The sequence below is a fragment of the Heterodontus francisci genome, chromosome 2, assembly GCF_036365525.1.
Source record: "Heterodontus francisci isolate sHetFra1 chromosome 2, sHetFra1.hap1, whole genome shotgun sequence".
Lineage (NCBI taxonomy): Eukaryota > Metazoa > Chordata > Chondrichthyes > Heterodontiformes > Heterodontidae > Heterodontus > Heterodontus francisci.
In genome coordinates this window covers 190,128,750-190,141,888 of record NC_090372.1, presented here as the reverse complement: position 1 = coordinate 190,141,888, position 13,139 = coordinate 190,128,750, and the positions used below count along the sequence as shown (strand labels likewise).

General features: G+C 44.4%; 1 protein-coding gene across 1 annotated transcript in view; it reads right to left on the bottom strand.

The window, feature by feature from the left end:
- adarb2 (adenosine deaminase RNA specific B2 (inactive)) overlaps nucleotides 1–13,139 on the bottom strand; it is a 706,833-nt gene that overhangs the window by 659,595 nt on the left and 34,099 nt on the right. The window lies entirely within an intron of this gene.

Genomic DNA, 13,139 nt, shown 5'->3' with positions numbered 1-13,139 from the left:
TGAGAGCTGATCCAGATCATTAGCATGGTACTGGCTGAGTTATGTGCTAGGGCAATTTACATCCCCAAGAACAGATGGGTTTGGATTGGGTGAGAAGTTAAATTTCAAAAATTTCCAACCTGACTCCAACTTGTCTAAATCTGGTTTTAACGGTGGCAGTTTGGTGTTAGCAGGAAACCAAACCACTCTCAGGAAGTGAGTAGATTGGTTGGTAAAGTATTTTCAGGAGTCTGTGTGTTTCCAATTTTACAAGCTTTATTTTTAAACCCATTTTGGCCAAGCTTCCTAGACCTCAGAAAACCCAGAAGGTATAAAGAGGCAAGAAGGGCTGGATCCATGAGGTAAAAACATTTCTCGCACTGCCTTTGGGCCAGGAGGAGCAGTTTGCTCAATGCCCAAAATGCTTACCTGCTTCTCTTCCTGTGATTAGCCAATCCCATCTCCCTCAATTTCCCTCCTCCCTACGATCTCTCCTGCTAACCACAAACTGCCCCACCCCTACCCTGACTGCGATCTCTCTCTCCCTCCCTGCACTCTGCTCCTCAATCAGCTGTGCCCTTGTGCCACAGGCTTTCCCATTCGACAGGCTGCCCGCCATTCAAGATGGCTGTCAGGCAGCAAGCCAACATAAAAAGTTTAAAAGCTGTGCTGCAGTTAATATCTGCAGGACTTCCAATCTCCTGCCCCTGATCCCTCCCCAAATCTCCAGAAATGTTGGGGCCCATGTGAGTATGGATGTTGGAAAAGGATCAGATGGGTTTGGATATTAATTTACTTGCGAAGATTACCATCCAGAATGGTCATTTGCTTGAGGCACTGGAGGGCAACCAGTACAAGTAAGAGAGAAAACAGGAAAACCTGGAGAAAGTGGAAAAGAACTCTGCAGCTGTTCTCAAGATCCTCTCTCCGGTACAGAACAAGATGTGTCATGTTAATTATGATCATTAGTAAACAGGCAGTAATGCAGTTTGTTGTTGGACTATAGGCACATATTCCTGCCCACTTTCTAGTGAATAAGATCACCATGATTCATGCCAATTAAGAAATTGAATCACTTTCACCTAAATTGTCTGAGACGACGAATGAAGGCCTGGTATCAAGACAAGATCCCTGTTATGCCAAAGCAGAGATGCTCTGATCATGAACATTCATTTACAATAGTCAGGTCATGTGGTGCAAATGTCTGATGAACGAATCTTGAATACGATCTGTTATGGCGTATTGACAACTGGGAGGGGATTTTGTGGTGGGCAGCAACTCTGAAACAGTGCAAAATAGACGTCCATAAATGAAAACAGAAACCTGGCGAAAAACCATCCGTGAAGGCACCTCTTATTGTGAGGCTCAAGACTGGCTACCTGACCTGAACTCAACGGGACCCGCCAACACATGTCTGGTTCGGGTCGGGTTGCGCTTCCAGGTCCGGCATTTGGGCTCGGGTCAGACACGCTCTATCACAGGTAAGTGGCTCCACTGTTGATTTAATTTTTGGACAGTTATTTTAAGCTTGTGCAGATCAGCAACAAAGTGAAAAAACGGAAGGCAAGTTAACCAATGGTCGGGTCGGGTGCGGGAAAAAAATGGAAGGACTCGGGCGGGTCAGATGTGGTTCTGTTGGGCTCGGGTCGGGTTTTTTTTTTGCAGACACGAGCAGGCTTTTATGTGAGGCCTGTCGCATTGCTGATGCTGAATGGAAATGCCAGCTGAGGAGGTCTCGCTTGAAAAATCAAGATTCCCAAGCTGGTGTATTCAGGATCCACTGCTCAATCTGCAAATACTCATTCCGAGCAAAAATGGGTCTCGTTAGTCACCAAGGAACTCACTGCAAAAGAAATGAGATGATATTCAAGCTGTCTTCTTCGACATCTCAAGACAAATGATGATGACGGACCTTTAATAAGCTAGATACTTTTAACACTGATATGTATACTACAAATGATTATAATTTGTGGCTCCATAATAAACAACGGGTTTTATTTTTCTTTAGATCTGACAAATGGCTGATGTCTGTCTTCTAGAGTTTTTAATGCACAAAATGTATAACTGAAGAGGATTCTTTTGCCTTGAAATTAGTATCTTTAACTATTAGTGTATGAATACTTAACATATTTATTTGAAATTTTACAGAGTCTTTGTGCTGTTAAGCATTTGCACACCAGTATACAAGTAATGTAATTCCAAAGCATTTGTTTTTTTTAAAGAAAGGAATCTCCCGTCAGAAGATCACATGCATCAAATTAACAATTAACCAACCGGCAAAGAAAAAACTATTGCTAACTGCATTTCAGCTGTGTTGATAATCGCGTATTTTTCTTCTGACAATTCAGCGCATTGCGACTGCCAACTTCACTTGCTTAAACTGATTGCAGATGCAGAATTCATGAGAACTATTACAGAGCATCAGAAGTGCAGTCAGTGTGCCAAGACTTCCTTTATCCTCAGGAGAGTCTCCACTTGTAAGCTTTTCCCATGTCTTGTAAGCAACACTTTCTGTCTCCTGCTCAGCGAGAAAATTATCATATGTTTGAACTCTTTCTCCTGATAAAAAGTTCCTTCACTCTGTCAGTTTGACAACCAAGTCTGTTTTCTGGCGATTATCTACTATTTCACATTGTTGTACATTCTGCAATGCCCCAGTCAATTCTTTGGATTTGGTTAAGAGATGTACCAGAGTAACCCTTTACAACCCCAACCTAAACAAGTCAAATGTCCTTGCACAAAGCAGCACTGATCTCAGCAACAGGGTGCTTTACACATCAATGTTAACCCATCCCACACTTGTGGTGATGTCATTACTACTTGGATGTTATGGACTATGAAATATACAAGCCTGGAATTTCCACGGCATTGCATTGGTTTTTCCAGGGCAAGTCCTGATATTGGCGTAAACTGTGAAAAAGATGGCAGTATTTTAAGTGCAAATTGCATTCCGTGCAACTCGAGTTTATGCAATTTTTTTGTGCTAGTTTTTAAAAAGTCATGCTAGAAGCAGGCCATGCCCACAAACTGGCCACATCCCCAGGGTGAATTAATCACCATTGGCAGTCTCCACGAATTATGCTCATTTGTGTTGTATGATTGCATTGAGTGATGTCTCTTTAAGATCTCAGTATGCTAATGAGCTAAGTACCAGGGTGTAGTCATGTGACTCAAAGTCAGGGGCACTCTGCAACTGTAACACTCAGATGAAGGTTGTGTAAATAGTTTGCTCTGTACTGGATACAGTAGTTTAGCTGTTCATAAACCTGTTTGAGATCTTCAGCAAACTGGACTCCACACACCTCATTTATGTTGCATCAGACAACATAAGGAACTCATTACAGTTTGCAGGCCTTTGAGGAGGCTCCAAAAATTAAGCTGGAACTTTTTGGCACAAGGACGCTGATAAGTACATTCGAAAAGTAATTTTTTTCAATTTTCTAAGGAACTGACTACTGTACCACAATCTACTAGAAAATAGTTCTGTGTATTTTTTTAGAAGTCATTTTCAGTCATTTAAAATCTGGTTATTCACAGGGTGGTGGCTTGACACTGTGATAAACTAATTTTTTTCTGTATTAATCAGACTTTACCAAGTTACCACTCTTAAATTTATCAAGGAATTTTTTTTTTAAAGCAACATTTTTTTTTAAATTACATTTTAAAACACTGCCTGGTTGTACTGGTTCAGCAACATGAAAATGAGCTCGGTGGGTGGGGAAGAGGGGCATGGGTGGGGGATTGGGGAGAAAACACTTCAAAACAGTCATGGTTTTGGGTGCAAGTTGCAGCAGAATCACCAATTGTGCCCAAAGTGGAAATTCTAACAGCTTATAGTCCTACTTGGATCCCCTTTTCGTGCCTCTTCTTCTGCAGGTGGTGACTCATGCAAGGGTGCAGTTGTGCAGGTACCAGCAGCCTCTCAGTACATGTCTCAAGCACCCATTGTCTGTACAGCACGTGCCAACAGGTTATCAGACTAAATAGGAGTGTTGTAGACAAACTGAACCAAACTCACCCAACTGCCATACATGAACATTTTATTTCCCCAAATCAAAGAAAAAGATCAGCATGAATGTTGCCATAGTTAACCAGAGAGTCCACTATATTAACATAGAATCATAGAATAGTACAGCACAGAAGGAGGCCATTCAGTCCATTGAATCTGCACTGACTCTTTCGAAGAGCAATCCAGTTAGTGACATTCACCCACTCTTTCCCCATATCCCTGCAACATTTTCTCCTTCAAGTATTTATCCAATTCCCTTTTTAATAGAGTGGTGGAAACAGATTTAATAGTCACTCTTAGGCAGCGTATTCCAAATCCTAATCACTCATTGTATAAAAAGGTCTTTTTCCTCATGTTGCTTCCAGTTCTTTTGCCAATCACCTCAAATCTGTGCCGTCTGGTTATCGACCCTTCCGCCATTGGAAACCCTTTTCCTTTCTTTATTCCTCTCTAAACCCTTCATGATTTTAAACAAAAGCAAAATGCTGGGATGCTAGGAATCTGAAACAAACTGAAAATGCTGGAAATATACAGCAAGGCAGGCAGCATCTGTGGAGAGGAAAACAGAGTTAACGGCTGGAATTTTGATGTTGTGGCAGTGGCCCTGCCCACTGGCTAAAAAGTTGGGGGAGAACCCGCCTCCGCCGTGCCTGGAAGCCACGCTGCAATTTTGTGTGGCCCAGACCCTTAATTGGACTCGGTTGGTATTTCTGAGGCAAGAGGTCCTGCCTCCAAGAGCAGCCAACCAATCAGAGGGCTGGCAGCTCTTCAGTCCCAGCAGTGCCACCAGGAGTGGTGGCCACTACTGGGACTGCACCCAGCAAGAAAAGGATGATGGACATCGCCCTTCAGGAAGGCAAGTGGGGCTCGGGCCTTGCCAGGGACAATCGGTTGCTGAAGTGCCCATCTGCTGCTGGTAAGATACCAGTGGCAGTGGGAGGAGGCCTTAAGTGGTAAATAATTGGCCAATTAAGCACCTCAATTGACTTAGAGTGGGCAGGCCATTTGCCACTTCCCCTGCCACTGGTAAAATAACAGCGGGGGCAGCTAGGCAATGGGAATGGCATCCCCTGCTTCCCATTCAATTTCACACCCCCTGCCTACTCCCGGGAGTTGGGGGGGTGAGGTGAGGGTGGGTGTGGGTGTGGGTGTAAAATTCCAGCGAATATTTCAGGTCTTCCATCGGAACTGGCAAAAGTTAGAAATGTAATAGGTTTTGAGCAAGTGAAAGCGGGAAGTCGGGAAAGAAGAACAAAAGGGAAGGTCTGTGGTAGGGTGGAGGGCAGGAGAGATTAAATGACAAAAAGTTTCATGACACAAAGCCAAAGCAGGTGGTAATGGGACAAGTGAAGAAACAAAAGATGTGAATTAAAAACACAAAAGATGTGAATTAAAAACAAAGTGCTGGAGATACTCAGCAGGTCAGGCAGCATCTGTGGAGAGTGAAGCAGACTTAACGTTTCAGGTCTGTGACCTTTCATCAGAACAGGTCACAGGCCTGAAACGTTAACTCTGCTTCTCTCTCCACACCTGCTGCCTGACCTGCTGAGTATGTCCAGCACTTTTTTTTATTGCAGATTTCCAGCATCTGCAGCATTTTGCTTTTAAACAAAAGGTGTGTCTGGCTGAGGTGCAAGTGGCAGGATTGCAGCTATCCGAATACAAAGTAAAGGGATTAAGAAACAAGGGGTGAGGAGATAAAAAACGAACCAGCATTAAAAAAGCACTAAAAAAAGGGGGGCAGTGGTCATGATCTAAAATTATTGAACTCCACATTGAGTTTGGAAGGCTGTAAAGTTCCCAGTTGAAAGATGCGGTGCTGTTCCTCGAGCTTGTGTTGTGCTTCATTGGAACACCATAGCAGGCAAGGGCAGAAAGTTCACAGTGGGAGCAAGGTGGAGAAATAAAATGACAAGCAACAGGAAGCTCGGGATCATGCTTGGGGACTGAAAGAAGGTGTTCCGCAAAGCGGTCACCCAGACATCCCCAATCTTCCCACAAATGGACACTTAATTGTTCAAATTGACTACCCCCCACAACATTTAAGAAGTATTTAGATAAGCACTTGTAACGCCATAGCATACCAGGCTACAGGCCAAGTGCTGGAAAATGGGATCAGAATAGATAGGTGCTTGATGGCCAGCATGGACATGATGGGCCGAAGGGCCTGTCTCTGTGCTGTATAACTCTATGACTCAGTCTGCGTTCGGTCTTCCCAATGTAGAGGAGGCCACCGTGGGAGCAGTAAATACCGTATACTAAATTGAAAGAAGTACAAGTAAACTGCTGTTTGACTTGGAAGGAGTGTTTAAACACCTTGATCAGATCTTGTAGCTTTCTGTGCTATAATTTATTTTTCCTTTGGTACTTCATGGAACAGTTTCTTGTGTAGCTGATCCCATTCCCTTGTGTTGCTTCCAGTGCCTTTTACCACTGAAAATCAAATATACAAATGAATGGCAATGACAGCCATTTGAAAACGGAACTGTAATTGCCTTTTCCTGCAAAACAAAAAAAAATCTTACTGATAAAAGAATGTATTTTCCTATCAAATTGTGACCTGTCCTAGTATTATGATAATTCTGACTACTCATTTAACATAACTGTTGAAAAGGAAATGTCTTTTGTTATTTGTGAATTAAATGAATTATGTAGCATTTTGTTAGAAAACCATATTTTATGCATTTGGGGAATCTGAAAGGATTTTGGGGAAATAAAGCCAAAGAAACCTGTGTAAACAGGTTCCAGCAAGTTGTTTAAACTGGCCAGAACTGGCTATATAAAGGATATTTGGCTGAACATTAACAACAGCAGCTTCAAACCTTTGCAGTCGTCTCCATTTTCCTGCTAGTGTCTTCCATTCTGGAGCTGTTTTATTCACCTTTTATCTTTCTAATGGCTTGTGACAGCCATTGACTGAGATGCCGGTTTGTACATTATCCAGCAGCTTTCACCTCTTTCATGCATGTAATATAAAAACTGTTCAGAGGCTCTTGTATCCATTAGCAGCTTCTCTTTGTACCAGTATTTAGCAAAGTGACTGGTGACTTATCTATCCTTCCTTCCCTTCTTTGGGCAGGTCCGTAGAGCAGGAGGGTCCACAGTTTGTCATTGTGGGCTGCGTAATGTGCAGAATGGGGCGTTTAATTTCACGTTTAATTTTTAGTTGATATTGATTGATTTAGGGTTCATGAAGTAACAGTGCTGGGAAGGGCCCTGACAAAATCCATCATGTTAGCATGATAAAAATTGCTAGAAGTGAAAAGAACCATGTTCACTTAGTTTGCCTTCGATCATCCATTGCATAATGCAGCAATAACAGTCGTTGACTAATCACAGCAATTAGTCTCTTGTCAATTGGCCTAAGACAGACCCAGACATGAGGGGCGGGGCCTTGTCCCCTTTAAAAAAATTATCTCAGGTCCGAACCATTTCCAGGTTCCAACGCCATACTACCTAGCAGCACGCCCACTGGTGCGATCTTATGGGAAGTGCCCCCCTAATTGGCCTGTGTCTGCTGTCCAATTAAGGATAGTGGATACGTTTCTGAGATGGGTACTGCTGTTGTAGGAGGGGCACCGCGAGGGTGTCTTCCATCTTGAGGCACTTTCTGAAGAGGTTTGAATTTTTATAAAACAAACAGGGCCCACAGCTGCCAGCCCACCCCTCTGAAGGGGAAACCCCGCCACAGGATAGCCTGCGGCTGCAGCTATGGCCCACTGATCCAAGCAGCTCTGGTGGGGGCGGGGAGTAGCGGGAGCTGAAAGAGGCCTCGCTGGGCCCCTGGCCAGAAGGGCCCAGTGACATCCCCAATCTTCCCACAAATGGGTACTTAATTGTTCAAGTTGACTACCCCCCACTGCCGGGTTGGTGGTCATTGCCAGCAAGATTGGCCAGAGGCTGGAGCCCATTGGCCTGCTGACGCAAACTTTCCTTCAAGCCCACCTTGGCGGGACCAGGAGGATTCCGCCTGAGGTGAGCAAACCCCAGTGCTGGAGAGCTTTGAGCCCTTAGGTCCAAAGTCACCTCTTTGTCCCAAGCATACTATACTCTCATGGTTGGGTCTCAATCCCAATGTTGGGCTCAATTCTGGGTCAGGAACGCAGAGGTGGCTGTGGCAGAATGCTGCTCATGATCTTTCCGGAGGTAGGCAATTGACAATCCGCCTCTGGGAACCCCGTCCAATACAAGGTTGGTGGGCAAACAAGGAAAGTTGGAATCCCAAAGGGAGTGCCCATAGCGATATCTGGCTGGCAGCCTCATCAGTAATGGGCTTAATTGTCTCCCCACCACTACCAGGCAGGTAACTTTTCTCAAGCGCACCCCGCTTCTGGCAAGTTTTCTCGGAGGATAGAACACATCAGGTTGGCTACCTGACATGCTGTTTTCCAAATTTTCTCCCAGCCCTATGGAGACTGGGAATATTCAGCCTGTCATGTCTCAAGTTACTCATCTTCTGGATGCAAAAATTGTAGTTACTGAAAAAAATCTATCCAGTTTAAACAGTGTAAGCCAATGAATAAGTAACATAAGTGAAAATAGGATTACATCACCTGGGCTTCAAGGGCTGGATTGCAAGGACTTTGGATAGTGAGGGGTGGGTGGTCGCATGTGATCCAAGTTTGCAGATTAGACATCCCTGCTATAGAGGGAAGCCAAGCCTGCTGTATTCCTGTCCCTAAAATAAATGGGGAGGAAAATGACATAAACTGGTGAGTGAGCAGGTGGGAAAATCATGGCTGGAATCTCCCAACATTTCTTTCCAGCCTGGATGATCGGTCTCTGCTCAGGGCGTTGGCCTGTCTTCCCTTTTAGTCAGATGCTGACTGACCTGTTGTAGATTTCCAGAACTATTGTGTTTCTAACTCAGATTTCCAGCATTTGCAATCATTCTTTTTTTTTTACAATTTACCCTTTTTATTTCAACATTTCTTGCTCCTTAATGAAAGGCTCACACAATCTGTGCAAGTTTTACATACACTGCATCTGCCAGTAGCCATATCATTGCTTGAAATAAATTGTGCCACTTGTAACAAACTTTAATTAATATTATCTCCTTTATTACAGAACTATTTAAATATAAAGCTCAATCTGCATGAAATTAACTACTGATCAATATCAAATTCGCATAGTAAGTTTGTAATTCATGAATCAACAAACCTCTGATCTACCCCATCAGCATAATGGGGGTGGAGCCCAATTCGCTTTTGCATTTGCAGACTTTACAAAAATGACTAATCAGACATGACATACATGACAACGTCCCTTTTGGCATTCTTACCCGGCTTGACAAAATAAAATTCCATCCCATTATTATTAATATTCCTGAAGAAGTTGACAGCAAGTAATGAAAATGCTATTTGAAAAAAAATAAACTGAAATGTTTGCAAAAGCTGGCGAACATTGATAAGGAAGGTTGTGCAGATTTTATGTTGAGTAATTGAGAGATGCAGCCTGCATCGCCTGACAACTGAGTCTTTAAACGACAGAGGTGCTCGACTGTAAATTCAATACCTCTGCTAGGCAATAACATCCTTTCGTTTTCTATAATTAAGTGGCTCAATGTTCTAATTTAAACCAGCCATATATTTTAAGCTATTCAACGGTTCTTCAAGAGACTTAAACAACAGGCACTTAGAGATTAGCTGCATTAGAGCACTCTGCTGGCAGGAATCTTCATCTTACTTGCATTAGGAGTAGAAGCATAATGCTCAGAGAAATGAGGGCTCCCAAACCTTCAGTCATTCTTTTCATAATAAATTGCAGCCCAAGTTGAAAGAATTTAAAGACTTGCATTTATATAGGGCTAAATTTTACTAACAGGTACGAAGACCTGCCAAGAGAGGGACCTCACTCCACAACGGTGGGCGGCAGGACCTGAACGGCATTTTACCGGCAGCTGCCAATTAAGAGGCCTCCGCCGGGACCGCCATTCAATTGAGGATGGCAGCCCGCCTCCCAGAACTGCTGACCCAATCAGAGGGCTGGCAGCATTGCAGCCTCAGCAGCGCCACCGTTAGAGGTGGCCATTGCTGAGGCTGCAGGAAGGATGCTGAGGTGCTGCCGAAGACGAGGTAAATTTTTTTTTCTTAACTTGCCAGGGCCAGTCAGGCAAGCCCTGGCGATCAGGTTGGAGGTGGGTGGGGCGCTCCGATGAGCCTCAGCACTGTTGCTGCAGGGGTGGCCCCTCCAAGGGCGATAGTGTGGTCATAAAGGAGGCCCCCAACACCACCGTCCTCGGTAGCCCGCTCGGAGGCTGGCAGGGTCCACTTGATGGTCTTTCCACGTGGCGGCAGTGCCTCCCAACGTCAGTAAAATGCCCCCAGGGGTGGGAGATGGCCCTTAATTGGACACTTAATTGGTATAAGTGGCCACGCAGTGGGTGGATGCACCGCTGAGGCTCCTGCCATTGGTAATATCCTGTAGCGGTGGGATGGCATCTGGCTCCCCTTCCACCAGCTTCCACTGCCATTTTACCAGCCCTCCCGCCTCCCAGCCCATCTCCAAAGGGCTGGTAAAATCCAGCCCACGGTGTCTTTCACAGCCTCTGGATGTCCTAAAAAGTGCTTTACAACCAAGTTAGAAGCGTACTTACTGTTGTACTGTAGGATTTGCAGAAAGCAAGCTCCCATAAGGAGAAACGAAATGAATGTCCAGGCTATCTGCTTTAGGTGCTGGTTGAAGGATAAATGTTGACCAGGAGACTGGGGAGAAATCCCCTGCTCTTCTTTGAATAGTGCCACTGGAGCTTTCACATCTGCCCAAGACAGCAAATGGTGAAAAGGTAGAAACTGTGGAGGTCCAAAGAGACTGGGGGATCCAGATATACAGACCATTAAAATAACATGAATAGGTGCAGAAAATAATCAAAAAGGCTAATGGAATGCTGATCTTTATATCGAGAGGAATAGAGTACAAGTGGGTATAAATCATGATTCAGTTATGACATGCCCTGATTAGGCCACACCTGGAGTACTATGAGCAGTTCTGGGCACCACACTTTAGGAAGGATATATTGGCCTTGGAGGGAGTGTAGCATAGATTTGCTAGAATAATACCTGGACACCAAAGGTTAAGCTACGAGGAGAAATTAAACAAACTTGGGTTGTATTCTCTGGAATTTAGTAGGTTAAGGGGTGATTTCATTGAAGTTTTCAAGATATTAAGGAGAACATATAGGATAGATAGAGAGAAATTATTTCCACTAGTTGGGGAGTCCAGGACCAGGGGCCATATTCTAAAAATTTAGAGCCACACCTTCTAGGAGTGAAATTAGGAAACACTTCTGCATGCAAAGAGTGGTAGAAGTTTGGAACTCTCTTCTGCAAATGACAATTGATACTAGATCAATTGTTAATTTTAAAACAAGACTGAGACATTTTTGTTAGCCAAAAGTATTAGAGGAGATGGGGCAAAAGCAGGTATATGAAGTTAGTTCACAGATCAGCCATGATTTTATTGAATGGCAGGCAGAAGGGGCTAAATGACCTACTCCTGTTCCTAGATGGGGTCTCAGTTTAACATCTCATCTGAGAGACAGCACCCCATTCCCTGAGTGTTGCAGTGGAGTACCAACCTAGATTTTATGCTTAACTGTCTAGAAGTGGGATTTGAACCCACAATCTTCTGATTCGGAGGCAAGAGTGCTACTCACTAGCCACAGCTGATACTAAAGCCAATTTGCAAACAATCAGGTTACTTGAATGTAAAACTCTTTCTTTGTTAACTCTTCTCTTTTTCAACACCCTCTCAGACCTGCACACTCTCTCGTCAGATTTAAGAGCAAAGTCCTGCAGAAAAAAAATCAATCTGCCATCCATGTTACTTCATAGTGGAAAAGCAATGAATTTACAAGTTCTTATCAATGTCGCTCACAGAATCCAAGTACGGCACAGGGTCAACCATCACCTGCCTTCTCTATTACACTTCGGAGCAAATACTCTTGTGAAGAGATTAGAAGCTTTGTTTCTTTCCGGGAATCAGCATTTGATTTAAAGAAGAAAATTCAAGAGAGAATGCTTTGTCCAGCAGTTCAACATCTTTGGAGCCTGCAATTTGCCAGATTATTTTTATATCACTTCGTCTTGCCTTCATTGCTCTATTACCTTTAAAGTTCAGGAGGCAAACATTATCTGGTGCCTGTTAATAGTGTTAGAAGCTGCTTTCTGCACAGGTTTCCTGTTGCAGAATTTGGACTTTACTCCACACATTGTGGTGCCATTCGTTAATTTTTTTCTTTAATCTCAATTCATGCTTTGAAGAGGCAAGATTTAAGAACCAGACGAACACTGCATGTTAACAGAAATCTGCTCTCTACTGGACTCCAAGATACAGATACTTAGGGCAGAGCTTTGAGCCCCTGAGTGGGCCAGGAATGGAGGTGGGTGGGAGCTAAGAATAGCCCCGCCAGCTGGCGTGCTGGTTCCCCGGTTCCATCCCACCTCCGAGCCATTTTTACAGGGGCAGGATGAGGGGGCGGTAGGGCTACCCTCCCAAAAGCAGCAGGTAGCCATTGCATCCATAAAGAGCCTATCGAGGCCAATTAAAGGAGGCCGATTGGGATTTTCCAGTTGGCCAGTTTAAGTGCCTGGAGGCGGCCTCCTGGTGGCAGGCTGGAGGACCAATGCTCCAGGTAGGTCAAGAGGCCCTCCCTGCCTGTCTGGGCGCAGGAGCAGCCACAGGCTGCCCTGTAGAGGGGCTCCCCCCCACCCACACCCCACAGTGGCGGCACGGCTGCAAGATCCATTCTTTAATTTAAGATTTAAAAAAGTTGGAGAGGGTGCTTCCATCTTGAAGTGCCCTCTCCCTTACTTACCTTCTATTGCAGCCTGCTGTTCCTTTCAAGCTGAAAGGCCTCCGATTGGCCCTCCAGCTTCGAGAGCCTACCTGCCGGTGATTAGACAGCGAGCCTGTCTCGAGGCCAGTTCAGGGACTGCTCCCGTGAAAATCACAATGAGTGACTCTTTCTCTCTAGGGGTGAGTTTGGCACCCAGAAACAGTCCCAACCTGTTTCCCACCATAGGAGGGAAAACACACCCTGGAAGGCTAATTCTTAACCTTAAAAGGATCCCGTTCATAGGCAGAAATATGTTTAGCAAAGCTGTATCATGTTGGAGTGGAGAAAAGGCCAAGGAACTCACCACTCATTTTT